Genomic DNA, 27,881 nt, shown 5'->3' with positions numbered 1-27,881 from the left:
AACCCTTGCTAAGGGAAAAAAAGTAGAGAAAAATAAAGCATAATGCTGTTGAATAAAGCCCTTTGTTATTCATCTATTTAGTTATTCATCTAGTTATTCATCTATTTAGTTATTCATCTAGTTATTCATCTATTTAGTTATTCATCTACTTATTATTCGTCTATTTACAAGGTGTGTAGGGGAAGAGTACATACATAGTTATCAGCTACTCAATCAAAGGACTCAAATACTTTTCAGAGGAGGTTGTGAACTTTCCCGCAGGAGCCTTCTCCCGCATGCAGCAGACTTGCCTGTAGCAGCAGCCGTCTGGAAAATGAGAATTTTTTTCTGAATGTGTGAATTGGACAGGCAGCCTTAGGGGAGCAGGTTGCTCACTACAGGTGGGCTACAACGTGGTGCTTATCTGGAAAGGATGGAGTCAGTTCTTTTCCAAATCTCACTCTTTGTGAGGAAGAACCTGAGCTCCAGTTAGTTGCTCAATCCAGCATATTTTGGTTTGGGTTCCTTTGCCTGCATCAGGCAAGCCCTAACCCAGAACTTTTCCGTGCAGAACAAAGTTATGTAGCAATAACATAATTGTGGAAGCTTATGTAACAAATATTATCCTTAATAATAAACATTAGATTCTTAAATTTGTCAATTTGTTTCCTCTACCTGCTTACTCCTCTTTTAGGTCACACAAAAAACAAGTAGTTTCTCTAACTACTAACAAAACCCCTTTGATGCACTGGAGCATCATTCTCCATGGCATTATTCTCCATGCATTATTGGATGCATGGCATTATTCCATGCATTATTCTCCATGGCACTGCACTGGCCATTCAGTGAAAGCTCTGTCTCAGAAATTAATGCTCACCAAATCTGCTCAGCAGGCAGTTGGGAAGCCATGCATTTTAGGATGAGGCCCTACAATAATTCAGCATTTTAAGGTACTGTGACATCTGGAGAGATACTCATCAAATACAAGAAGTTTCACCTTTCCTCGAGGCATTAAACCAAAACAGACATGTAGTTTGCATATAATTGTACATAAAAAGCATTTGAGGTGAGTTCTATCCCACTGGTTTCAAACCAACTATATGCAAAGAAAATCTTGAAACCTCATTCTTGGTTCACCAGCTTGGAAAAGCTGCTGATGGCTTCTCACAAAACAACTCCAAAAACACCATCTCTGCAACAAAATACAACAGCCCAGCCTCTGTTTCACAGAAACCATAATAAATTGGTTTATGCTTCAATAGGAAACTACAGAAACTACAGTATTACTCCTCAGGGGGAAATGTGCTGTAATTGAAAATGTGGCAGAGGCTGTTGGTTAGCCAGCTCCAGGATCTGAGCAGTGTGCAGGATAGTGCCCTGTTTAATAAAGAGTGTCCTTGAAATTTCTTACAAGGCTCAGCAGAAAGCAAGCCCCAAGTCATCCCATTGTAATGGAAATCCAAAATAACTTCCGGAAAACTTTGTAGATGTGGCAAGGATTATTGGACTCATAAATAACAACAGTAAGTAATATATGCACAGTGATCTGTACCAGTTAATGAAAAGAGCCTCAAACAAAGTACTTGAATTTTAATGTGACCAAAGCTTTATACACATCTAAACCCACGAGTGATATTGCATTCTGTATCTTACAGGGTGTTACCTGCTCAGCCAGACTCCTTCCTCTGACAGCTGTGGCTAGGAGGAATAAATCTCTGTTTTGATATAATATGGAAGACAAAAATACTCATTTGGGAAGACCACTACAAGAAATATCTTCTGGTGTCTATACTTAGATTCTTCAAAGTATTTGTCATTTGGAGTTGGGAAAACGAAAGGGTTGGGAAAGAGAGGGTTAAGAAGGCAACAAACTGGCAGGCAGCTGCATCCTATAAGCAACTTGGTGAGGCAGAGATAAAAATCTGCTTTCAGCTGAAAGGAAAGCTTTAGAGAGATTGAAGTAGAGATTGAAGGGAAGGTCAGGACCAGCTGGTAAGTAGAGGCTTTGGTTTTCTGATCTTTCCTTTGAAGCAAGAGCCTTAATGCTCTTGAGGTTTGGTGGAAGGTTCCTGTCTGCAGACACTGATGCAGATAGCCCAGTGCAGCCACTTTGTTCCTGTTAACCTCTTAACCCTGGGCTACCTGGATCAGACTGTGCTGATAGTGGGACAACACCTGCCAGAGAAAGGAATCTGAGGAAGGTGCCACCTCCCTGCTCATTCCAGATGGCTGGGACAGCCTGGCTACTGGGCTCTGTTCCTGTTTAGCCAACAAAAGCTTTGCACCATTGATTGCCTATAAAGATGAAGCAAGGTATTTTCAGACAAGATGGCAAGTGTCTAGAACTAGCTGTTTAAACCACAAGGAGATCATTGTCTTTCAAATAAGTTGCATGTTTATAGCAAAAATTACTTAGTGATTATCATAGCCTATTATACGCAGGTCAGGCCTCATGATCTTGCCTTTTATGAAAACTGCTTGTATGAGCAAACTGCAATTCCTGATATGAGTGGCTTTTTTTTTTTTTTTCTTCCAAAGCATTTGCTTCTCAACTGCCTTCTTGCCCTTAATGTTGTATGGATACATGTGTGGCATTTGTCATCAGGCAGAATGCAGAGTAATGCTTTACTGGAAGTACAGAGGGAGAATGAATTGGATAGAAGATGAAAACAGATTTTGCTTGTAATATGAATATATGTAAGGATGGAGGAGTGACAGCTCAGGGAAAGGGGGAAGAATGTAAATACTTCTAAGCAGTGAAGTTAAATCAACTTTTTTGCAAACATAGGTGGCAGCCTGCCTCCTGGGAAAACAGAAACACTATGTAATAAAGCAGTGCTTACCTGTTCTGGAGTATCATTGTCCTCTAATTCCTCTTTCCTTCATTAAACAACTTTAGATGCTCTGCATACAGACACCTCTGGAGCATCAGGATCACAAATCTCCTGCTTGAACCTCCTGGGACATGTGCAAACACTCTGGGGTGCAGGGGACTACAGAGGAGCTGCTAGGAGACAAGTGGGGAAGGGGAAAACAACAAACAAACATTGACCAAAGATCTGGCTGGTTGGGGAAAACATGGCTAGTTTAGGGGGAGTGTTAACTCTGTGGCACCTGGAGCCCCACTTGCCACATTTCCACAAAAATTCCAGGAGAGAAAACAAGAGGAGAAAGGATGACAAGTTGTTCTTTGTACTGCCTGATCCTTTGCCCTTCTGGTTCAAGCTGTTGCAATCACAACATACTCTATTTCCCATGAGAAAGGAGGAAAAAAAAAAAAAGCCAAGCACCTCTTAGGAAATACCTTGATACTGTTTTAAGCCAGCACTAGTTGGCTGTTAATGTTTTTAATTAAAACATAAGAACAACTATTCCAGGTCAGCTAGATCTCAAGAGGAGTAGCAGATGCTGAAGAGATGTCAGTATATTCCACAAAGGGCCTGAAGAGGACAAGCCAGTGAAACACTTCTCTCCCAACACTCTCCCCACCTGTTTTCAGCTCTGGGTATTTCCTAAGGACAGGATGCAGGACACCCCTTGAATGACTGCAAACTTCTTTCACCCACAAAGTCCTCTGGAACTTTAGCAGATCTGCTACTAAATCAAACTCCTCTTGGCCCTGACTCCTACTTCAACAGCCCCTTGCTCCCCTGTGCAACTTTATCATTTAGCCATTAAGTCCTCTCACTTCTACACTAGAAAAAAAAAACAGCCCTAATCAATTTTCTTCCCAGAGATGTTATTCCATATTGTTAGTGATTAATGCCCTTTTCATGACCTTTTTCCAGTTCCAATAAATCCCTACACACTATTTCAAAGTGCAAAAAGCATGGATTTATACATCAGTGTGATGATACTTACTTGTTTTTTTCTGTTATTTTCCTAATAGCTTCTGATATTTTATTTGCTTTTTTTGACTGCCACTAAGCTGCTATTTTCTTTAGAGTTCTCTCTCCTGATTTGCACTACAGCAGTAACAGGCTGCTCAGAGCCCATCATTTCCTGTGCTCCATACAGGCATTACAGTACTCATCCACAATGAGTTTTTATCTGCTGAATTATTTTACTTAGAAATGTATTTTAACAAGACATCCTGCAAGGCATAGCTAGCAAGATCTAAAATGCTTCATATGTGATTTTAGAATTTTAACCCTCTTTATACAGTCTTTCAGTGGCAAGAAAATTCAGCAAGCAGAAAGGGTGAAAGAGAATTTAGGGTATTTTTAAAGGACTATAATTTACTGTGCTGGTATTAATTGTGTGATAAGACATAGTGATCAGACCATAAAGTGCTTATTGTAAGGTTGAAAGGAAACTCTCTTGTTTCATCCATACATCCCTTGTAATAATAAATTGTGATATCAATTGATGTCTAGACACTTCAAGAAGAAACCTAAATCCTTAGAATACACATGAGAAATCTAGACTTAGAAACAGCATCTAATGATTAATAGCTAGGTTGATCTTTAATCTACTGTTGTCAAGGAACATGGAAACACACTCTTACTTTTGCTATACCAGCAGAGGGGAAAAATAACCTCTGTATTATAGTATAGCAACAGTACATGGAGTGACAAGACAGAATAGAGTTACTTTGTTTTATAAGGACTCTGGTTTTGTGATGGCTGTCAATATCTTCAACAACTCAAAAGCTCAAAAGCATGTACTCCATTCTGTGCAGTGAAATAATAGAACACTGTACTTGCCCTTAAACAGATCTCACTCTTTTGTTCTAGCCACTTTCCTGTTTGAATTGTTGGGGTTACTTAATCAATTTACTTTGTTCCAAATACTTAATACTGTGCATGAGACTGCTGATCAAACAGAAAAAGCAAACCCATGTTGAGCAACTTCTCAAATCCATTAAAACCTTATTCAGCATGCTAAAGAATTAATGCCTCCTTGTAATGAGGCACTACCACTCATCATTTACCAAATATTGACTGCAAAAGAATAACTTCCGAATATAATACTGCATGCTAAAGACAGGATTTTATCCAACAATAAGGCTTAGTGCAAAATAAATAGGAAAAGATGATGCTAAACTCTTGTCATCATGATGTTGAAAAAACCCTATTGATATTATGCTGCCTGTTCCAATTTATATTTTGGTGATGCTCTAAGAAAACTGATAAAGGCAAAGGGCCTGGAGTCATGGGGAACACAGTAAGGAACAGCTGATCTGTGGAGCAAGATACTTTTAAGTTTCAAGCCAAGGAAAGATATTACATTCATTATGACCAAAGAGCAGGAAATTATTTCAGTTCCAAAGCAACAATTTGCATTTCCCTCTCCTGGACAGACTGCCTAAGGAAAAATCCTCTTTATTAAAGGAGATAAAGGAGATGTGATTGTGATATCCTTTAAAATAAATGTTGGTACTTTAGATTTTCAGGGAGAACAGGACAAGGTGTTTGTTTATCTTTGCTTTTACTTATACATGACTAAAACTGCCAGAGAAACAGCTGGTCTGTCTTTGGAGATAATCTGAAATTATTAAGACAATTACACAGAAAAATGTTGTCTAAAAAAATATTTCAAACTATACAGCTACTAAAAGGACAGGAATAAGTTCTTAACATCTGTAAATAAAATCTGCCATAGATTTTATAGACTATTTTCCCACCCAGTAACCTATCAAGAGAATAGAATGGTTTAAGACATACTCAATTCCAGATGTGTTATCATTTCCATATTATTCAGCTGCTGTAAAATTTCTATTACTAAGCATTACTAAGACAGGGATTTAAAATAACAAGTGCAATTAGTAGACAGTTTGTTGGTCAATCTGTGTCACAGCTATACGTAGAATACAATATCTAAATAGCTCAGGCTGTGTGGTCACAGGAATTGGGATAGGGATAATTTAACCTGTTTCATGCTGCTGTGGGCACACTGCTCAGTATCCAGCAGAAACCGAAACACATTGTCCCCATCTCATGTCCTGTATATCCTCTTTTTTTATGTAATATTATTTAGCTAAACACATTTAAATAAAGACTGTGTGTACCTTTCTATCATGAAATGTAGGGGTATTTTCTCTAGTGCCTCTCCCTTGGAGTGACCTAAATTTTGCTATATTCCTAGAACTTATCCCTGACATTTCAACATTTTTTGTGAGTACAGTGTTTATGCTGTTTTATCCTTATGTAATGTGAAAAAGTTTCCAAGCGATGGTTGCACTTAGCAAGCTTTTGGTTTTGCTTAAGTACAACATCGTGAGGAATTTAACTTTTAAAAATTATTCCATTTGTGTCCTTTTAAAGAAAGCTTGGTTTTGCTTGGGTATTTTTTTTGTGGGGTTTTTTGTTTTTGTTTTTGTTTTTTTCTAACTGGTCAGGCAGAGAGCAAGAAACCAACTTCATAGCTCTTTATTTTATTTTTTTTTTTACCCCCCTGTAGATCTGTAGCTGCTTCTCTCTGATTTCAGAAACAGAGCTCGTGGCAATCCTCCCACATTTGTTTCATCAGCTGATTAAAATGTAGATCTCCTGCAAGGTAACATTTTTGGATGATGGGTGTTACTCAATCCAGCTCATTATTAAGAGAACAATTTTATGCATGATCAGCAACTTGGCAGTGTAAACAACACGAAGCAATTCTTTTAAATTGGACTTGATATTTTGTTTAGGAGAGCTTTCATTTACTGGAAGGTTTCGTAGCTTTTATAACCCAGCTAGGCATAAAAATTTATTATCTTTTAAAACCTTTTTGCAGTAAAGACTTTACCTAGCCCAAGAAAAGATTCAGAGAGGAGCCTTATGTAAGGTGATGAATATTTGGTTTTCTGATTGCGCTGAATGATTTGTGGCATGTATCAGAATTTCTCTTTTTTTTTTTTTTTAAGCCCACAAGAACCTGACGAGTTTTAACCTATCCTCGTTCTTCAACAGGGGAGATTATTTTGCTGATAGGGATTGAGTGTGCTGTTAATTTTGTAACTACTCTTTATCTACATTTAAAGTTGGAAATAAGTAAAAATCAAAGCATTTCAGTTAAATGTATGTTTTATTTTCGTGTGAGGAAGGCCTTTTTATTTTGAATTAGTTCCACTAACTGTCTATTCTCAAACTTGTTTTACCCATGACAGTTGGAAACATAGCAGCTGGCCAATGGGTTTTGTCCTTTAACCCAATTTGGAAGACAAAAATTAATTGTGCCAAGGTAGAAGCAACCCTGTGCCATGCTGCCAGTCACACCACTCACTGCCCTGAGCCAGCAGAATGTACCCAGTGTTAGAAATGGGCTTTAGGAAGCACAAACATTAGTCCTGTAACTCTTCTTCCCCCTTATTTCTGTATAATATGAGGCTGTGAGGATGGAAGTTGACAGATGAATGATTAATGATCAGTGCCTCAGAGATCACATCATCAAAATGTGAGCACAGCCCTCCCAACAGTAGGGGCAGGGACTCTCCTGTGCCATCAGCTGGCAGAGCTGGTTTGACTTCTAATTCCCTGAGAGGAACATGAGCTTCAGAATTTGAAACATCACCCTGTCAAAACCCCTTTGATTCTGACATTTCAGGAACCCTGTAGGTACACAGTAGGGTGACACACAACTCACCATTTGGGTTTTAACCTATCCATATGAGCACTCTTTTCTTCACATCCACAAATTTCCTTTGGCACCAATGATTCAAAGAGGTCACACACAATAATGAAAATTTTAATTCTGTGAGTGCAAGCTCCCCCATGTACCTTCCCCTGGATAATCACATTCATCTGGGTTGTAAATGATGTTTTAAACCAACCTGTCTTGATATGGAGGATTACTCTTTTATTATGAGCAATGCTGTACTTTGCACCTTCCTCTAAGGTGGGTCTTTATGCACACAGATCCCATAAAAGGAATAAATAAGGAAGAGTAAAGTCTACTGAGCAGTGAGAGATGAAGGAGTCTTGGCTTTCACTAACTGCCTTCTGTTCCCTCATTTAAAGAAGCTGAACAAATGAGGACTTTCCTATCATCTGCAGATACTGGTTATTCTAAGCAAGCAGCACTCTGAAGAGGTTCCCTGTTGTGGGAATACTGATGATTTACATAAGTGCCTGAGTTTACATGTGCACAATACCAAAACCTCATGCTGTTACTTCAGTCTACACTGGATGGTGCTTTTATGTTTGGATCAGATTATTTACTTCTCCCCCAAAAGATTTTTCCATTTCACTGAGATGCACATCAGTATGATCATATTCTGTTTTCTACTTTTAACTTATTCACACTTCAGTTTTCCTGCTCTGCTTTCTGCTATCTGGCTCACACTTAACTGTTTTTCTGACAACTATTTTTATTTGCACTTTAATATTTGTCAAGAAAAGTCTTTACCTGCACAGCTTGTCAGAATACAGGTCTAAAAAGCAAGTATACCTACACACACATTAAAACAACCCTATGTAATATTGCTGAATAAGTTCCATCCTGAAGAATCTGATTAGACCCTCAGTTTCTTTTGTCCTGTAACACTGGCATGCCATAAACCCTTCCTACAAATGTCTTAGAAATCAAGAGATTCTGGAATGCACTGTGTGAAGCAGTAGAAGTGAAGAAAATTCAGTGAAGTGAATTTCAGTGAAAATTCAGTGAAGAAATTCAGTGAAGAAATTCAGCCTGAAGTGAATTTTCAGAAAGACAAAAATCTTAATATCTCTGTGACTGGCATGTTATTAACCAACTGGTAAGCTACTCCTGTTGCATCAGTTTGTCAGAGCCTTGTTCCTTCCTTTCTGGCATTCTCAGCAGTGCTGAAAGTAGCCAAAGCTGTGTGCATGGCCCTAACCTTAAGGCAGCTGAAGTTAGTGGCAACATTTCCCCATTCTCTCTCTTATTTAGAGACTTCAGGCAGTGACCTACCTGAATTTGATATGAGCAGCTTGGAACATTTGTCACCTGGGACACTTCCTTACTTGTAACTGTTCTTAGTGATCAAACTAGAATCTTCAGTCATAAACAGGTACAGGCCCTAAACCAAATTAAAAGAGGCTTAAAACCTTAGTCAAAAAAGACTCTTATTTTAAGACTACTGTTTCATAAAAATCTTAAAAACAAGAGATAATTTTTAATACCTGCAGTGAGAGTGGTCCTTACTGGAGAGACTGTTGGAGATAATCAGCTTGAGACATTTTTACTTTCTTTGTAAAGGAGATATTGGTCTTCTGTGCTAACTTATGCTATCTGAAAAAAAAAAAAAAAGATTTATTATTTTAAGATAAAAACACTGGAATTTTTTTTTTCAAGTAAAAACAGAAGGCTCAAAAAGTAGGTCTTTGTGTGCATGGTCTATGCCAGACTTGGCTTTGCTCATTTATCAACTGTTCTCAGCCATTAAAACAATTGGTAAAATTCTCACCTCATAACAGTTATAAAAATAATAATAGTAACAAAAACAACTACCACTATCTTAACTGTATCAAAAAAAAAATGTTCCCCCATTCCTAGCAGCCCAATTTCTGTCTCCAAGGAAGATTAACCACAAGGTAGAATGAAAACATTTTACACCAGAGAGCATGTGGCTAAAACCAGCTCAGTGTAGAAGAAAGAAGCATGTGTTTTGCAGACTGAGAGGGAAGAGAGAGAATAACTGTTCTCCCCCACAAGCTACCAATTCACAAACTACTAATTCTGTGGTCAGTGCAATTTAGACTATCACTTCCAGAAGTCCTGACTTAGCAAGTGCCTTATTATTTTAATTGCAAGTCAGCTGATGACCCAAGTGATCACTCAGAAAGACACAGAGGAACCTTCCACCTGTGGCCAAAGTAGAAAGCAATTGTGAGGAGCCTTCTGTAAATGATCCATCATTCCCCCATCTCCCCACCTACTGATGCTCTTTCAGAGACATGGCTGGGCTGTGAGCATCCAGTTTGGTTTTATGAACTGGGAAGTGTACTGGAAAACCATCAGCTATCAATAGTAAGTCCTTCTGATGACAGTAGCAGAAGAAAGAATATTCTTTAAGCAGGAGGGACAAGTTCAAGCAGGTTCTGCAGGAAGCCTCACGCACCAAAGCTTAAGCAGAATGCTAATGTGCAATCATTCAACAGAATAGGAGCCAAAACTTTATAGGAGGCATGTAATGAATAATGCTATACAATCAGCTTCTATACACCCACAATGTACCTAAATTTATAAACCATACACACCATTGGATAACATTGAAATGCATTTCCCATCATTGAAGTGTACTCTTCCAATCTGCTCTAACACAGGAGCATATTGGGCTGGAGCAGACCATTCTGTTTGTTAGAAACTTAGCAGAATGTGCTGGTATTTATATCTCAGAAAAGCTGTTCAGTAAGCACAGTACTAAGACCTCTGATTTCACCCAATGCATAAACACGTGCAAAGAATTTCATTTTAGGATTTCAGACATGAAAGAGCTCTCTGTCAAATGAATTCAGCTACCATTCCCCCATCCCAGGGAATTAAACACTTTTCCACCTGGAAAAACTGTCCTGGTTTCAAAGATAAGAATTTCAGGGTTCTAATGACAAACACTGAATTTGTCCATGACATATACTCTAGGAGAAAAATGCAGAACAGCTTCCCAGAGTCAACAGTTTGGGTTTGTTTTTTTCCAAGTAATCAGAGTTTTGAGGGGCAGGATTTTGAGGACACAAAACTTGTCTCTGTTCCTGTTACATTTCTGTGAGGACTTCCATATGTTGGTGTATTTTTTAAGGATTTGACAGTTCAAGCCTGTAAAAATGACTGCTGTAATTCCATTCATATTGTAAAGATGCTTTGTCAGTCTCAGAAGAAAAGTGAAAGAGAACTACAAAGCCCCACGATTATCTTCGTGGCACACAATTGCAGAACCTGCTTCTCCAAGCCACACAAACAGAATAGGTAATAAGCCAATAAAGCAAGAGAATAAAAGCAGACCAGGGTCATAACTTCTGCCTTGACAAGGAAAAAGTGTAAGTCAGCCTCTGCTGGGACTGAAGAGACAGGAGCACACTTTGTGTCTGTTCTTAATTCTTCGACAATGGAAGGGACCTTCTGAGCTCATGTCAGCCATTCCTCTTTGCCAAGGCAGGATCAGCTACACCTAAACACTTCTTAAAGAAAAGTTCTCCAGTCCCTTTCCAGCAACAACCAACCTTTGCAGACACCCCATTGCAGTGCTTAACTCTTGTCACTGGAGCATTTTCCTCTCCTAGCTTCAATTTCTCTTGCTGCTGCTTAAGACCAGAATTTCCAGAGCTGTTTGTGGTGGACAGAGAGAAGGATGCTATTTCCTTTCCCTTTCACAGGTTAAGGAATGTTTGATGACAAAGTTAATAATGTCAAAGAAATATCCACCTCAAAAAAAACCAACCAAAAAAACCAACCAACCAACCAACCAACCAACCAACCAACCAACCAAAAAGAAACCCAAACCCAAAAAACTAACAAAAACCTAAACAAAGCAGAGACTTCCTCCAGATATACCTGAAAGACTAGCAGAAAGAGCACTCGACTATTTTGGTAGGCTATCACTCCTCAGGCAAACCAAACAGACACTCAGAATTAGTCAGGGGTTGCAAAACTACTCCAAAGAATCCCCAAATCCCTACACTTAGCCTGGACGCTGTTTGGGTTTGCTCAAGAAGTTCTAAAGTGCCCTGGGGTCAGAGAAGCTGTTTGGGACCTGGTTGCAATAGATGTTTCCAACTGGGTGAGACCCTTCCTTTACTGGGAGCTGCCCAGGAGGGACTGGTACACCAGGAACTATCAGCTCCTGCTAGAAAAACCCCACAAGAGCCCCACGGCAGTGTTAAAGCTGAGAGCTTTATTATTCCAACTTGCTGCCTTCCAAAGGGGAAAGAAGAAGACATTTCATTTCAGGTTCAAAACCTTGATGTGCAAAACAAAGGCCAGCATGGGGCCATAATTCCTTTTCTAAATTCTTCCACAGGAACTTAAAATTCATGGCATAAGTCTGAGTTCATTACCTCCAAAAGCTGTGAGCACCAATAGTTTTACACGTCCCTTCCTACAGTTTTTACTCCGTGTAGCATTTGAAGATGATCAATAAAATTGAATAAAAATCTTCAAATGTTTGCCTGAACTTCACAAATCAGGGTTTATGTTTTATGTCCTGCACCTGACTCTTCTCACTGAGATCAATTTTGTATTACAATTTATGGAAGTTTCCTAGTTCTGTGGTTCTTAAGATATGAACAAAATTTAAAAAGAAACCTTGAATCTGAAGTAGCTTTGTCACTACTGACTGGGTTAATGACTGAGAAAATACAGCACAAAATAAGGGACCTGAGAGAAACCACCTTAGAGGTTTTTATATAGAAAATAGATCAAATTTATTAAATAACATAGCACATAGGTGAGCTGGCTTATTTTAATAGAATATGTATGTAATTCAAATGTTTATGGTCTGATATCACTAGAACTATAGAATGGACTGGGCTATGTAACTTTAAGAGTAGAGCAGAAACATAAGTATTTCAGAATTATTTTAGCCCAAAAGCACTGGGAAAGATAAGTGACTAGGCAATATGACTGTGACTCAAACAGTTTTGATTCGTGACATTGGTGTTGTTTTGGGTGGATGGCAATCCACCTCAGTCTTTTGCAAGCATTTTACAGAGAGGAGGATGGGTATAAATCAGGAAGAAAGTGCTTTGTAGGGTGGAGTTAAACTTCAAAGGCAGTGAAATGAAGAAGTCATCGCTTCACCTAGCAGCTGTCCTATTGTAATTAAATAGAACATTAATTTCCAAGTGTTATGACATTTAATCAGCTGTACAAAAATAATAAGAGTAATAAGAATGATAAGCATCATCACCAAAATTATTATGAGACCAAGCCAAGATCACATGCCCAATGTTTCTGAAAGTTTTTACAGAGCAGGTGTTCTAGACCATACATACTGTCCAAAATATTTTCTTGGAACATACAGTGGTAAATTTCTCTCTTTAAAGAGAACCTTTGCAAAGAATTCCCCAGTTCCTACTCATTAATGAAATGAAACAACAACTATACTCTGCCATTGCCCTGAATCTACGTATCCTTAGAAAAATGTGAAATATTTTTTCCTTTTAGTCAGTAGACACCATGAAAAACTGTCATACCAGAGAAGGCAGACTAATTAAAGGGTTGGTAGGTGATTCATCATAAAGCATAATATTGTAGCTGCAGACCCAGAATAAGAAATTGACTTTTACTCTGACTTTTACACCATTTTCCCTTCCCGTATAAGAAACTGGATTGGATAAATCCATTCCTTCCTTCTGTAAGTACAGTGATGATACAGTGCCTTCAAGAAAAGGGTGTTTTAAAACCTGTCCTCCAGACCTTTGAGTAAAACACTCAACCAGTTAAAAGTGGAAAAGGAAGGATGAGCTAATGGACCTCAGCAGTTGCTACTGCAGGTTTTCTATCTGCTCGCAAGTGGCTCTCTGGTCAATCCAGCCCTGACACTGGAACCTCTCAAACTCATCCTGAACTGTTTGGAAAAGGATCAGCACAGTCCACCAGAACTGCACTAAACTCTGTCCACAAGGGACAAATGCAGTTCCTGTCATGACAGAGATGACAGGATGATAAATTCTTCTCCTTATGCATTTCCAGTGCCTTACAGCATAGGCAGCAGCTCATTATCTGAGCCTGTGCCTTTTGTTGTGAGGTTTTGTACATTTGTTTTTCAGTGAGCCACTTCAAGAAGCAAAAAACCCACCAGCAATATCCTTATTACTGGTTAGGAAATCCTCCTCAGACTCTTGTGGAGAGTTCTTACAAAAGAAAGGGATCTGCTGTGTTCCAACCCGATGGGACAAGGGTAAAAACAGTAATAGAGAAGAAACATTAGAAGAAACCATCATTATTTTTTTTTTAAGAAATGCAGAGATCTAACAGAAGCTAATGTCTGAATTCCAACAGCCACCTTGCTGCAGAGGAAACTGGCTCTCAGAATGAAAAAAGAACATGGTCACAAAGAGCCACAAGCATCTCCCAGCTGGGTCTGTGTAAGCAACCTAAAATGCTTCAGCATTTTCTCCATCATGTCCATCACTGGATGTACCTGAAGCTCCAGGCAGTTAGGCAAGGAGCAGTGATGGGAGGGAGGAGGGGCTTTCTCAACAACAGGCTTTTTTCAATTATTTTGAAGACCAGCTGGTTAACCTCCCTGTCATCTGTTCTTGCCAAATAGTGTCACTAAGGCATTTTCTAGTGAACTCAGTCTTATCTTCAAGACTACTAATTTGGCAAAACAATTACCTCCAACCCCTTCCTAACAATCTCCAATTAATTAATATTTTTTCCTTGCATTATTATGTGCAAAACAGCCAGCTGACAGTCCTCCCAGCACCAGCATTTTTACTGGAAGTTATGCCCTGTTTCCCACACTTTGCAGTGGTGTTATATTTGTTATTTAGAACAAACCCAGATTGTTCCTGGAACTGTGCCTATAGAAACTACCACTGTAATGTGTTTATACCATATATAATTATAGGCATGCACTAACCTGTCCATAGCCACTGCAGAACAAGTTGCATTATCAAAAACATAAACCAGTCCCTGCATTAACTATTCCATCTGATATATTCCCTTTCTTCAGGAGAAATGAAATTAAATGAAGAGAGGTTATGTTTTTGAGCTTCAGTAGAAAAGATGGTAACAACATAATGTTCCAAGCCAGTAAAAGGGCATTCAAAACTACTGAATATTCCCTAATGCAATATGGATTTCAAGCCATGAGGCCTGAAGATTAAGCCACAGAGTTAATGTCAGGCATTTGCATGTGAAAATACTTGCCAGCAAACACAAACAAGAAGTAGGAAGAGAGGTGGTACTCACCTCCCAATGGAGTGAGTCATGGTATTCAGGCAGTTGAGCCTGTGTTCACAAATACAAATAGGAAAAATTGGTTATAATCCTAACAAACAACAGATTATTATAGGTTTTAAACTATGAACCTTGTCAAGATAAATATTTAGGACTGCCTGCAGAAGATGTTATCTGTAGGGAGTAAACACCCTATAGAAATAACATTTTAGGTAAACAGAACAGTGCAGTATATGGAAGTTTAATTATTAGCAGAATTACTTGGATGTACTTCACATATAGATTTCAATACCATTTCAGTCCTGGTATCTTATATTTTTCTGACATCAAGAATCTAAATTACTTTCTTGATAAAAGTTGTAAATAGATGCCAATGATTTCCTCTTCATGCATCCTTTTTACCTCATGCTTGTATTCAAGCCAACAAGTTAAAGAAGAATTCTTAAATCAATGTAATGCTTATGAGTACTTTTTATCCTATATATTAAATATCTTTCTTATGTGATGTCTAAGACAGCTTTACAAACCCATGCTTCAGCAACAACTAATGAAGAGGGTTTATATGTTATTGTATAACCTGTTGCTATATATGCATCACAACAACCCAGTTAAAAGTGGTTTTGACACTATTTTTGTATATGCATTCACATTTACAAAAGAGTCAAAGCAGAATGCAGAGTGTTAAGAGCCACTGAGTGGAGAGGGACAAGCAGGGCCCCTGGTGTCACACTTTGTAAGTTTATTTTTGCTTTACAAGTTTTATTTTGGATCGAATCCAAACCTAAAAGATTAATTTTTGCAATCATGTGATCAAAATAACCCAAGAACAGCTGGTCTCACTCAAAGGAGCTACAGATGGCAGCTATCTTGTAATAGCAATCTTACAAAAATTTGGTAGAAAAATTGTACAGTCTGCCCTAACAAGTCACTGAGTGCATTCCTGCAGATGTGGGGAGAGCATCTCTGCTCCTTTGTATCCAACAATTTCTAATTTGTTACTCCAGTAGTGTTTTTTTTGTGTTAATTAAATATGATTTTTTGATTTAGACTTGCTCCACACTTACAATCAAGTGCAAGAAATAATTAAGGAGTTCCCATACTGTTTTCTGGGATGTAAAATATGATTACATCATAACATTATTATATAGATTATACCAGAAGTTAATGCAAGCTGGTATCTTGTGCTGAGTGAAGAGAAGAAGGTAGAAAAAGGAAATAGTAAAGAAATACACTGAAAAAGTACTTTACTGAGGTAACTGCCATTTAAAGATTAAAAGACATGTTTGATATTTATCCTTCCACAGTGAAATTCCAAAATAATTCACAGTAGTGTGTAAATCCTGTGCTCCTATAGCTCCAGCTCTTTGTTCCAAATACTATGAAGGTTGTTAAAATACACAAAACTAGATGATGTTTTAGTCAGGAAAAGAATTCCATCTTAGAAGCCATTTTTTAAAATTAAAGTTTGGAAGCTAAAGCTGCATGGTGCTCTTTTGAAGAATTTGTTTGTATTTTAATATTCATGACATTTGAACAAATATAGTGAAATTACATGCATTATACTTCCTAGAGAATGTTACTTAATTACCAATATAACCAATTATCTCTTAATGACATTAATTTCTGTTACATACCAGGTTAATACTGTATACTTAATGCATCTGGGTTTACTTTAGACATTAGGAACACCTCAACATGAAAGGTTTTATAAGCCATTCCTACAAAAAATCCCACTGTCTGAGTATTCCAACTGGTGAGCACATTAGATCCATCATTACAATGGTAACAGAGTGAATATTCTTAGCCAGTAGGAAAAGATATATACATGGGATCATCCTCTTTCCTCCCAACTTGCTATGAATTTGAGGTTAGTCAAAGCAAACCATTAATATCTACTGCCTGCATTTCATTATAAAGTGCAAGAATTTAATTTCAGGAGGTGCTAACAGAGAGCTCTGGCTCCTCACAGAACATGCTCCAGGCAAAGTTGATCCCAGCTCACCACAGTGGCTTGAATTCTCTAACTTTTGATTCTCCTTTTTCTATGAGGTGCAACTATGTACATATAAATCCATGTGTAAATACTGATAAAATTAATGAAGCAAATAATTTTCTGAAGTATTCCTTTCTCCCCATGACAATCTTCTGCAGTGTGATCTTCCCACAACTGTTTTCTGAGCCCTTTCTGATCTGAGGGGGCACATTCTGAACTCAGTTATAAGGCAGTAAATACTGAGTAAGTGCCCTGAAGTTAATGAAATTACCCCTGTCAGAGCAATGGGACTGAAAAAGCTGTCCCTCTTCCATTAGAGACAACTGAATTTTACCAATCAAGTGAAGACAGGGAACTCTTTCTAACTACATTTTCTACCACGAACACAAATGTCATATCCTCCTGGTGTATCTGGAGTATTTAACAGTAAAGTACATTTATTAGATGTACTACAAGAACAAAGAGAGAAACAAAAAAAGCCCACCTCCCATGTTCTAACGTGCAAGTAGCCCAGCAGTGCTAAAGCCACCCTGGAACCCTGCCCTTTCAATAATTCTGCTGACATGCTCGGAGGGTTGACATGAACAGGGATAGCAAGTGTTGGCCCTTTGTGGAAAGGCATATTTAGATAGGTCATTTGAGATAATTCTGCTTATGAAGAAGACTGTTCATCTGAGTCAACCAATTTGATAATTACCTGTTACTCTTAAAGTGGAATTTTGGATGTTACTTTCTTTGATATCTTTATGACTCATACTTCAGTTGAGCAAAGCAAGCTACAATTTGCTAATGCAAGTGTGTACAAATTTGAAACTGGTTCGGTCGGGTGTGTCTGCCTGTAGAAACACACATTTTCTTACAGTTTTCAGTAAATGTTAGTGGTGCAAAATCGTCTGGCTACCTCTTAGCCAAATTTAAGTATCTCATACTTTGAATACCATTCCCTAGAAGTTAATTCAAGTGGGTAATTGTTGAGGTTCAGAACAGAGAACTGCATTAATTATGAAAAAAGCAGTAACTGAGTAAGAAGTCGTCTGTCTTGATCAGGTCACATGGGTTACACAACCAGTTGGCATCATCTTACAGCTTCTGTACACCCTCACATGTCCTATGGAAAGCAGGGGGCCACTGCTTTGCATTTGAGAGAATGAAGAAATGATTCTTTTTGGTTTGCTTCAGGCTGTAGAGCTGATCGTTTGGAGAGCTTGAAGTGCATCTGCTCCCTCCTTACCATTTCCCAAAGACCAAGGGGAGCACAGCCCACAGCTCATTTCTGATGGGACCTGGAACATTGCCAGCATCATTTGCAGGGATTCATAGTCCATTTTATGTAGATATGACAGGACAAGTTAGACAAACTCACCAGATGAAGCAAAGAGTTGTAGCATGTAGGCATGTAGAGCTGTGGGGTTTGGCTCAGGTGCAGGAAGGTGCAGGGCACTCCTCATCTGAGAGCATCCATCCCCTGTATAATGCAGGAGAGTCTGTAAACTCCTTTGGTTATGCTCACAGCCAAACAAGTCATCAGGAAACTACAGAAGGAGGGAAATAAAAAGGTATTTTGATCCAAATCTACTAGACCTAAGGTTCTGTCTTCCAGCTGAAAACCTAGTCTTTAAAATCTTTCCTCCCCTGCAACTTACAGTCAGCTGTGGACTGTTCCCAGTTCAGAGCTGGAATACAGCTGTAGTCATCCAGTTATAAAAAAAACATTCAAGACCTTTGAGGAATCTTACAAACATACTGGGATTTTTGGGGAAAAAAAATGTACTTTGTGTGTTTAAATGTAGGTAACTATCCTCATTTAATTTCCTGGTATTATTTGAAGTCCTGATTTATCAGTCATGCACTTGCAATGAATTGCATGAGAAAAATAAGGCTTACAAATCAGTAGTTCAGCTTACTAATTCACTGCCTTGCAATACAGTTTATTATTTGTAAATTTACAAATATGTGGAAAATAATTGTATCGTTTGCTGTCTCAAAATAAATATGTTCTCATCTACCAATCCAAATGTTTCCAAAGAAGTGAGTGATTAATATCATATCTAAAGCTGTGATTATTTTAATAAACATAAAGCAAGATATTGGACTCAGTATGACTCCAACTGTGAGTGACTTACAGTGATAAAAATACACAGATGCCATCTGTACCAACAGAAGAACACTCATCACAAATTTGTCTTATGGTAACACTTCCCTTCATTTATAAGGAAATGAGAGATATTTCTTTTTAAATGCTCCTGGCAGGAAAATATGGCCACTTTTTAAATGAGTAACCTAACAGTAGGAGAAATACACTGAAAACTATGAATTAAAATACTCATTTGACTGCTCAAGGCCTCCCTGGTGTATCATTGAATGCTCACCAAATACTAAGTTAAATTTGCCAGACTAGCTATGCCAGCTCAGTAGCTGCTTCCATCCTGAGAGTTTTTATTCCTCCCAGAGCAAATCAAACCCCGAAAAAACCACCTCAACCAAAATGTCAAAAGCTTGAAGTTCAGAACCCAGCCTAAGTCATTAGTCTGACTTCATCAGCTTCTCTATGATAGGTTTGCCAACATTTCTGCCAGTTCAGCATTAAGCAAGAGGGCCATGGGGTATGCACCAGGGAAAGTAGGGCAGGTAGTGAGCACACTGTGATAAATATCAGGCAACTTCAAATACTAACAGCAAGATCAAAAGAAAAGGAGAATTTAAATAAAATCTGCACATGGGGAACTTCATTAGCAGCAGTTGCAGAAACAAAGATATGATACCCAAAGCATTGTTAATTTATAACCATGCACCAGATACTCAGAGTTTTGAGGATGGTGAGGATTAATGAGGAGTCAATCAGCAATAAGCTGATGGCAAGTGCAGAATGCAGGGTAGGTCCTGGCTTGGTCCCTCTGGTGAGGATGCACAGCCACAGCTCTGCTCTTTGCCTTGCATTCTCAGGGCTGCCTTGACTCTGATCTTCACTGGCTGTAGTGAAGAAGGCAGGTTACACAGCCCCAATACCTTCTACATTTTTTCTTTTTCACTAGCAATGGCCTTAAAGTGCTCCCATTCTGCTTTGGGTTCTAAAGTATGGCAACAATAAGTGCAAAGTAAATCTGTATTTCTGATTTTTGGTCTGCAACGGTGCTCCCACCCCCACTTCTGTCAATGCTCCAGCCCTTCAGAATTTCCTTTGTATCAAAAAGCTGACAGATTTACTCCTGGAAACTTCAAACTAGTTTTCTTGCTGAAATTTAGGAAAGCAGAGCAGCTGTCATTCAAACATTCTTCAGCAAGTGGCAAGCCTGTTCACTTCCCAATGTTGGTTCCCCCCAAATCAACACTTAAATGACATGTCCTGCTGACATGTCATAAAAAACACATTCAGATCTGACAGACATGTGGAAAAAACATGTGCCAGAGCCTGAGGTTCCAGAGTTCCTACACATCTGATGGTTGGGATATTTTTAATGTCTTTTGCTCTACAGTTTTAAACTGTGCAGAGTTTTTTTGGTCGAGTGGTCATTGGTAGTCAGGTTATGATTTTTTTACCTTCTTGGGGTGAGACTTGGCAACAATTCCACCTGCAGAAATTCCCCATGTGCAGGCACAGCCACTCATAAAGGAGAAGCAGCAACTCTTGCCACAGCTCAATCACTGAAACTCCTTTTTTTCATGTAGATTTTATGATTCTGGTGTCCAAGCAGGAGCACACTAGAGTGCTACATCAGATCCAAGATCTTTTTCCTCCTTAACCAAATTGTGACATTAAGAAGCCTGGACTTACCAGCTGCTCAGTGAGCAGTTGTTCATGAGCCCATTCACTCATCATTTGACATCACTGTGAAGATCCTCATTACATTTTCTAAAGTGAAGTGCACACAATATCCAATTTATAAAGGGCTAAGAACAGAGTTGAAACTCAGCTCTTGATAGCTTTTCCTGTAAGAAACAAAACAACTTTCAGATCCCACAGAAACGAAAAATAGACTGTACTACACACAAGACAAAACCCAGCAGTTTCATTTCCATCATCTAAGCCTTACTGCTCATTCTAGGGGGTGGATTTTTAATTCAAACTTTGATGCTGCTATGTTTATAATCAGATTTTCCACACTAGTCAAAAGGCACTTATGAGCCAGGAAGACATGCAAAAGTAGCTGATCTGAAATTATTTTCCCTAATGACATTTGCTTTTTGGATGCAAATAAAAATTGTATATAAAGGTTTACCTGTATAATGCAATTACATGACTTGCATCAAGTAGATATGATAAGTACAATCCTAAATTAAATAACTGCACATGAAAATTCCAGGAAAATTTAGTCCTGGTCTTTAATAATCCCCATTCACCTGTCAGTTTGCAACCAAGAATTATGGACACTCTGCTGCTGGGTTTTAAAAGTCAAAAAAATGCAGTGTTCTTCCTACAGTAGCAAGCATTCCCCCTCAGCATGGCTGACAGTTGATTTTTTAACTAATGGTAATGGAAAAAACCCCAGCAAGCAGCAGGCACCTTTCTTTAAAAGGTGCCACATATATTTTTTTTCTCCTGATTGAGAAAAAGCTGCATAAATCTTCATGTTGTCCATGCTGGAAAATTCTTTTCTCTGAACCTTTTTCTCTTATGAAAAGTGATGGACAATTGCTTCAGGTATCTGCACTCATCAGCACCCCCATAGCAAAAACAATACAGCAGGAATAACTAAAAAATGTGACTGAAGATGGGGAAAAAATGCTAATGCTGCATTACTTGCTATAAAACTAGAGAGATGAATGTCATCTATGTACCACCAATTTTCATATTGTCATACCCCAAATTAATTCAAGAACATGTTTTCAACATCTTTGTGTACAAACACCCATACAGGAAAGAAAGACAATTGAAAATAAATGGTAACACTAATTTGCCTATTAACTAATTCATAGCCTGAATACACAAGGTTAACAAATAGTTTATTTCTTTCTTCTGAAAAAGAAAAACAAAGGTAGTAATTCATTAATCTATGAAATTCCATTGTAGTACTCATTAGGAGTGTGTAATTCCATGGTATTAGCAGAAGTTTTACTTCTCAGAGATCCTGCTGGGTCTAAAGTTCTGTACCTGCTTTAGGTCCACTCGTGTCGGGTGCTCACTTCACAGCTCCTATGGGCTTCACCTTTTATCTCCCAGTGGGCACGACTTCATCCTCCTGTTTAAAACCTGACAATTTGGATTTTAATTGAAAGAAAAATGCCTAATCAAAGCCAGGGAAGAGAAGTGATGGTGACATATGGCTCTCCAGCTGGGAAAATGTCTGACCAACAGATCAGCAATTTGAGAGACAAACAGCCCCATCAAACCCCCTCTCCCTGAGGGACAGGTGGACTGGGATGGCTGCCAACCCACCAGGCTTCAAAGACCCAATTCTGGAGCAAAACCATAGGAAGGCAGCAGGTATTGCTTCCCCAGCTTACAAATGAGGTTACTGGGGGGTGGCACAAGGACCCTATTGGAAGGAGCTGGGAAGGAATCCATATGTCTGCTCTGACAAAACCTATTTTCATCCACTTGACATGACACTCAAGGAAAAAAAAAACAAACCCACAAAAAGCCCCACAACATCCAAATGTATGTTTCTGGGCATGCCAGAAACACTTCCACTTTTATCACCAGCCTCAGTGTAAATATTTAACTTATCCCAAACTTACAGTTTTGCTGTGAACATTTTGCTTGGGGTGGCTTGACCCTGTCCTCATGTTTTCCTTGGGACTGAGAGCACAAGAATGGGATGATCCCAGATCCCTTGAGGTCCAGTACAAGCAAACCTGATGGCAGAGGATGGCAGGGGATGGCAGAGAGAGTCAGAAGTCATTGATAAGAGAGAATGAGACTGCAATCTGAGATAAGGAGTATCCAAAAAAGAAAAGACTGCAGATGAATGCAGAGAGACTGGGGGAGAAAGCTGGATGTGGGCAGGATGGGGGGGAAAGTGGGGACCAGGCTGCTGGGACAATGAAAGAAAAAGGAAGCAGGAAAGGATGGTTATAAGGAGAAGAAAGAATTGCAGCTCAGTACATCCTGAAATATATGATGAGTATTCCAGAACTGGCCCTGAGGAATCACCATGAGAAAAACCCCCAGAATTATGAATGAAAAATAAAGCTGAACTTCAAAAGTAAATTTAAAAATGATGAGTGACTGTATTTTTTTCAGAGACTCCAAATCCAGAAAAGATTGACACACCCACAAATTGATTTAATGTTTCTATAAAATTTATGCGTTAAAAACAATGTTGGTGTGATTTTTTTTTTAAATTTATGGAATCAGAAATATATCTCCCTTTAAATGTATGTAAAACTTTGCAAGTGTCTGAATAAACACAACAAAATTCAGTCCTGGAGCATATGCTAAGTTTCTAGGATGCTCTCAACAGTCTTTCAGCTTCTGTTTTCAGATCCAAAATGTTCAAAACACAATGTAATAGTTGTTGTATTCAGATATTTTTCAAATCACATGGTAAAATATTTTCATTCCATACTTCAGAACAGTTGATAGTAAGAAAGTTAGAGAACATCTCCCTCTGCTGTTCTCTTCTTGTAAAAAAAAAAAAAAATTATGCTGCTTAAGTAGTTTTAGATCAAAATTTCAAAGTAGAAATACATTCAAGATAAGCAAAAAAATTTATATAAAAAACCCCTGACACATTAAAAAAAAACAAACCAACCAAAAAACCCACTTAATATACTAACCTCCAGCTCAGAAGAAAAAGAGGGGATTGTAAATGATACCTAAAGGGAAGAATATAATTTGAGAAAGGAATTAAACAATGAAAAAGTAAAGTGAATGGAATAATGGCACTTTTTTTGGATAGAATAGAACTAGCAACGTCACAGAACCTCTGCATAAGACTCTCAGTCAGTGTTTAGCCTCTGTTAGTACATCAGTGACACTGTTACAATATTCTGAGGTACTGAAAAAATGCAGTTATTTCTATTCTGACCATGTCTGTGTTCAGGCTTTGGATCTCAGGAGTCAGGCAGCCATCTGGATTTCAGGCCCATGAAAACCGTATTCCAAGTTCCAAGAATTAGACTCCAGGAATTATTCTAATCCATCAAATGAGGGCATGAGAGAATGGCCACACTGTACCTGAGTAGCATCTTTATAATGGCAAGCAGCAAATCCTTAGGGAAAGAGGACAAGAATCAGGTTAGAGTGGGTGGTACCCCCAGGTATTCTGCCCTAGCAACTGATAACCAGGAATTTCATAGAATCATAGAAGAAAAGGTCTCTTCTTTTGGAAAGCCCTGAGGATCACTATCAGCTCCCTTATCTGACAGGAAGTGCCTGATGACCTGGTATTTTTAAAGAAAAACAGGGCTTCCTTCTTCAGCTCCTTGATTTCCTTGTTATAATCAAGATTTTGAAAAATTTAGTAAATATGATTATAGACCAAATAAACTCACTTTTAAAGAAGCCTTGGGTTCAGCATATCATCAAAAGTGGAATAATCATACCAAAAGAAATTATAACTTCACCGATTCCAGTATTTTTTTCTGTAGGGCTTTCATGCTGATATGAACTAAATATAGTGCTTAACACATTTTTTTTTCATATAAAACTGGCAGCATTCTTTACATCCTTTGCATGCAGGCATTGATAATGAAGTGTTACCTTTTAATGTCATATGCAGCATATAAGGAGAAAAATGGCACAATTTTGTGGCCCTTCCCCTACATAAAGGGTAGATTAATTTATAGGATTTATTAAGGTTATAATTATTAGAAACTTGCATTCAACTGTCATTTAATTTATGGAATGCAATCTCACATTGCCTACAGGTAGCACACAGAGAAATGTTTCTTTTGTGAAGTTTGCAGTTATTTCTAAATGCTAACTTGTAGTATATTCTGCATTTCTACAGCTAAAACTCAGGGTTTTTTATCTTATATTGCCATAAAATCAAGACACACATTATGATCAAGACTCTCAGACCAATTAGGCATACAATTACATGTGCAGAACCCATGCACAATTGTGCAGCTAATATGTGCATGAAATTCCACTGATTGCATATACTAATTGGATAAATGTGTGTGCAAATGCCAGCAGCCACGGTGCTACCAATTATCCAATGTGCATACATAGTCATGGCAACTGCATGCAAAAATTAGATGCAGTCTTGCATACCAAAATGTTCTTGCTGTTTAGTCAGAAATCCCTTTTTTCCCATATTATGTCACTTGGACACAATATCTCTGGGTATTTCTTACCCAGAAGAGCCAAGGCAATGAACATCAGCATAATCCAGGAATCTGATTTTATCATGAGCTTGAAAAGGGAATTTTTCTCAGGGATACAACACCTTATATCTTCCTTTGATAAGGGAGAAGGTGAGAAACAATACAGTGTAAAACATAAGGGGAACAAGCTGGTACACCTGAATCAGATTACAAAATCTATTGGTAGGGTTAATTTAAAAATTCATATAAAAATTTTCTGTATTCACATGAAGGTTTTAGGTAATTCCTCAAGACATGATTGTCATGCTTGCAAACTTAAGTTCAGTGTTCACAGCCTTCAATGCTGAAATTAAAACAAATTCTTCCACTTAAAAGTAGTGGATTGGAATAAAAATACATATCCATAAAAACTTAGAGGTAGGAGGCCAAATTCTGAATGTATCCTTAAAATAAATAGTTGCTTACTTCATTTCTGTCCCATCTAAAGAGCTCTTTAAACACACAAAGATAGGAGGAAAATGTCTTTCATTAAGAATGAACTATTCAAAGGAGCCTAATGGAGTCTGAAATTCAATGGAAGAAAGGTACCATGAAGACTTTTAAATCCTTTGAAAATCCTAATCTAAACAGACACTGAGCAGCAAAGGAAAAAAAAATAGTGTATGGGTGCAGTCTGGGCAAACTTAGCATTATAAATCTACCAAAAAAAAAAAAATTGAGTGTGTACAAAGCAATCTCAGGAATTTTAATGATTTTTTTTTCTTCAGTCAAGCAAGTTTATTTTGCTAGCAGAATGTATGTTGTTATGAGCCTATCTTATAAATGAGTGAAACAGCTTCCTCCCTCAATTATTGTCTTCAGTTCTGATCAGTCTTTAAAAAAAAAAATGTACAGAACAGACCAAAGGGTTGTAGAGAAGAGCACCAAAAATGATCAAAGCCATAAAAAAAATAAGTGAACTTGGACATTTTTCTTTAAAGTTGAGATGAGTAAGAGAAGACATGATAACAAGATAAAATAAAGAACATTTAAGAAGGTGAATTTAGAGGTTCTGTTTATTATTTTAAGCTAAAACCCCCTCCACTCTTCTTAAACAAAACTGAACCGTAATTCATCTGTGAAATGCATTGCCAACAGATATCACAAGAAACAAGGACCTTACTAGAATTAAGTTGGATCTACAAATCTCTATAAAAATTGCCAACAACTACAACTGTACCAATTAATTTTTAGGAAGGTTTTATATCTTTTCCAAAGACAAAAAAATCCAGAAACATCTGTTCAAGAGAGATGTTTTTGCTACAAGATGATGGCAAGATATCCTTTTAACAAAAACTAGGTACTTACTCAACACAAAGTGCTTCTCAGCAGTGCTGTCTCCACACAAATCCTGTTCTGGGTGAGCAGCATCTTGGTAGCTCAGAGGAATGTTAGCTCCCCAGCTCAGACTTTCAGAGAAGCTGTGCATCTAATGTAGATATTGATGCTAAAAATAATGTGTCTTTAAAGTATTTTTTTTAAAAAAAGCAGTTCTGCAGATTAGAGTGTGGCAGCCTCTGACACCAGCTGTGGCTGACAACAGGGTACCACAGTACCTGAAAGACTCACAGGAACAAGAATGGGAGCAAAACTGTAATCTAGAAGCAGTTTGTCTCCTCAGTGGATTTTTGGTTTGTTTTTTTTTTGTTATGTTTTGTTTTTTAAATAGTGGCTACGTAATTGCATGTTCTCCCCTCCCTATTCCTAGCATCTCTTCATTCTGCTTCCCAATGCTGTCTGGTAATGCTCTGCCTAAGACAATATTATTTATTTTACCTTTAAGGTAATCAGAAAACATGCTTGCTTTGGGAGTTATATTTAAGGTCAAAAAAGGGATAGAGCAGGCTGGCTTATAATGGGATATATCACATTTCCATCATGGCCTGTCAACAGTTCTTGACCTAATACATGGCAGTTTCAAGACACAGACATATTCCATCTTCTTACAAACCACAGCCTTCAGCCTTCTTTCATCCACTCACATTTACTTTAAAAAAGATGGAAATCTGTCCTGAAAAAAAGTTTTAATCTTCTGTGTAGATGTCACTAAATCTAAAGTTTCACCTGAAAAATCACACTAATCTTACAGCGACTACAAAGTTTAAGCATTCCAAGAACATACAAGGAACTTCCCTGGAGAGCCAAATGCCATTCCAGAGGGAAAAGTGGCTTCTTCAGCATTTGACAATTGAACCCCAGAAGAAATTATTTCATTGCTTAGCTACAGTAACAGCAGCAGTGAGGCCACTGGAAAAGCACTAATCACAAGCAATTCGGCTGATAATCATATGATGGTAATCAGTATATCCATTCAAAATTCATTATATTACTGTATGCTAGCAGAGATTAATAGTTAGCAGCTACTTACAGAAATTAAATATTCTTGTGCTTGGATTTTTTGATTTCTCTGAATTTGTAGTGAAGGACACTCAACTGTAGCTTGACTGTAGCTGTCACAAAGATGAATTAAAAATAGAAAACAGAACGATTAGGTAGCTATCATTCCTAAATGATGTATGTCCTAAGAAATTGACCTAACCTGAAAGGCTTATAAAATGCCACTTGTACATTAAATGAAAACTTATAAAGCCAATCTGTAAGTAAGAAATACAGAATCTGAGTTTATCATCAAGTTTTAAAGCCCTAACATATGTAGAACTCACTGAGGAACGAAAAATGTGTATCTACACTGCTAAACAGCTTTTAAATTCTACTGGTAACTAAGATAGAATCAAAGAACTAGAAATAGTTTCTAACTGATTATCTACTCACATTTTCCTGAGCAGATCAATGAACAGCCACTACTTTTCTGGAAGGGAAAAATAATTTAACCCCTCTTATGAAAAAACCCTAGAATTTGTTTTCTAAACAC

The 27,881-nt window shown here is 38.0% G+C and overlaps 1 long non-coding RNA gene across 1 annotated transcript; it reads right to left on the bottom strand.

Moving 5' to 3' along the window:
• Positions 1 to 19: 19 nt before the first annotated feature.
• LOC139802635 (uncharacterized) lies at positions 20 to 22,555 on the bottom strand. The gene is made up of 7 exons (XR_011728731.1): positions 22,436 to 22,555; positions 21,849 to 21,947; positions 20,532 to 20,686; positions 18,123 to 18,291; positions 9,045 to 9,153; positions 2,823 to 2,983; positions 20 to 306 (listed from the first exon to the last, which is right to left on the bottom strand). It is a non-coding gene; the product is annotated as an uncharacterized lncRNA (long non-coding RNA).
• Positions 22,556 to 27,881: the final 5,326 nt, after the last annotated feature.

This window comes from Heliangelus exortis, chromosome 14 (genome assembly GCF_036169615.1).
Source record: "Heliangelus exortis chromosome 14, bHelExo1.hap1, whole genome shotgun sequence".
In the NCBI taxonomy this organism is placed as follows: Eukaryota; Metazoa; Chordata; class Aves; order Apodiformes; family Trochilidae; genus Heliangelus; species Heliangelus exortis.
This window is presented reverse-complemented; position numbering and strand designations above follow the sequence as displayed.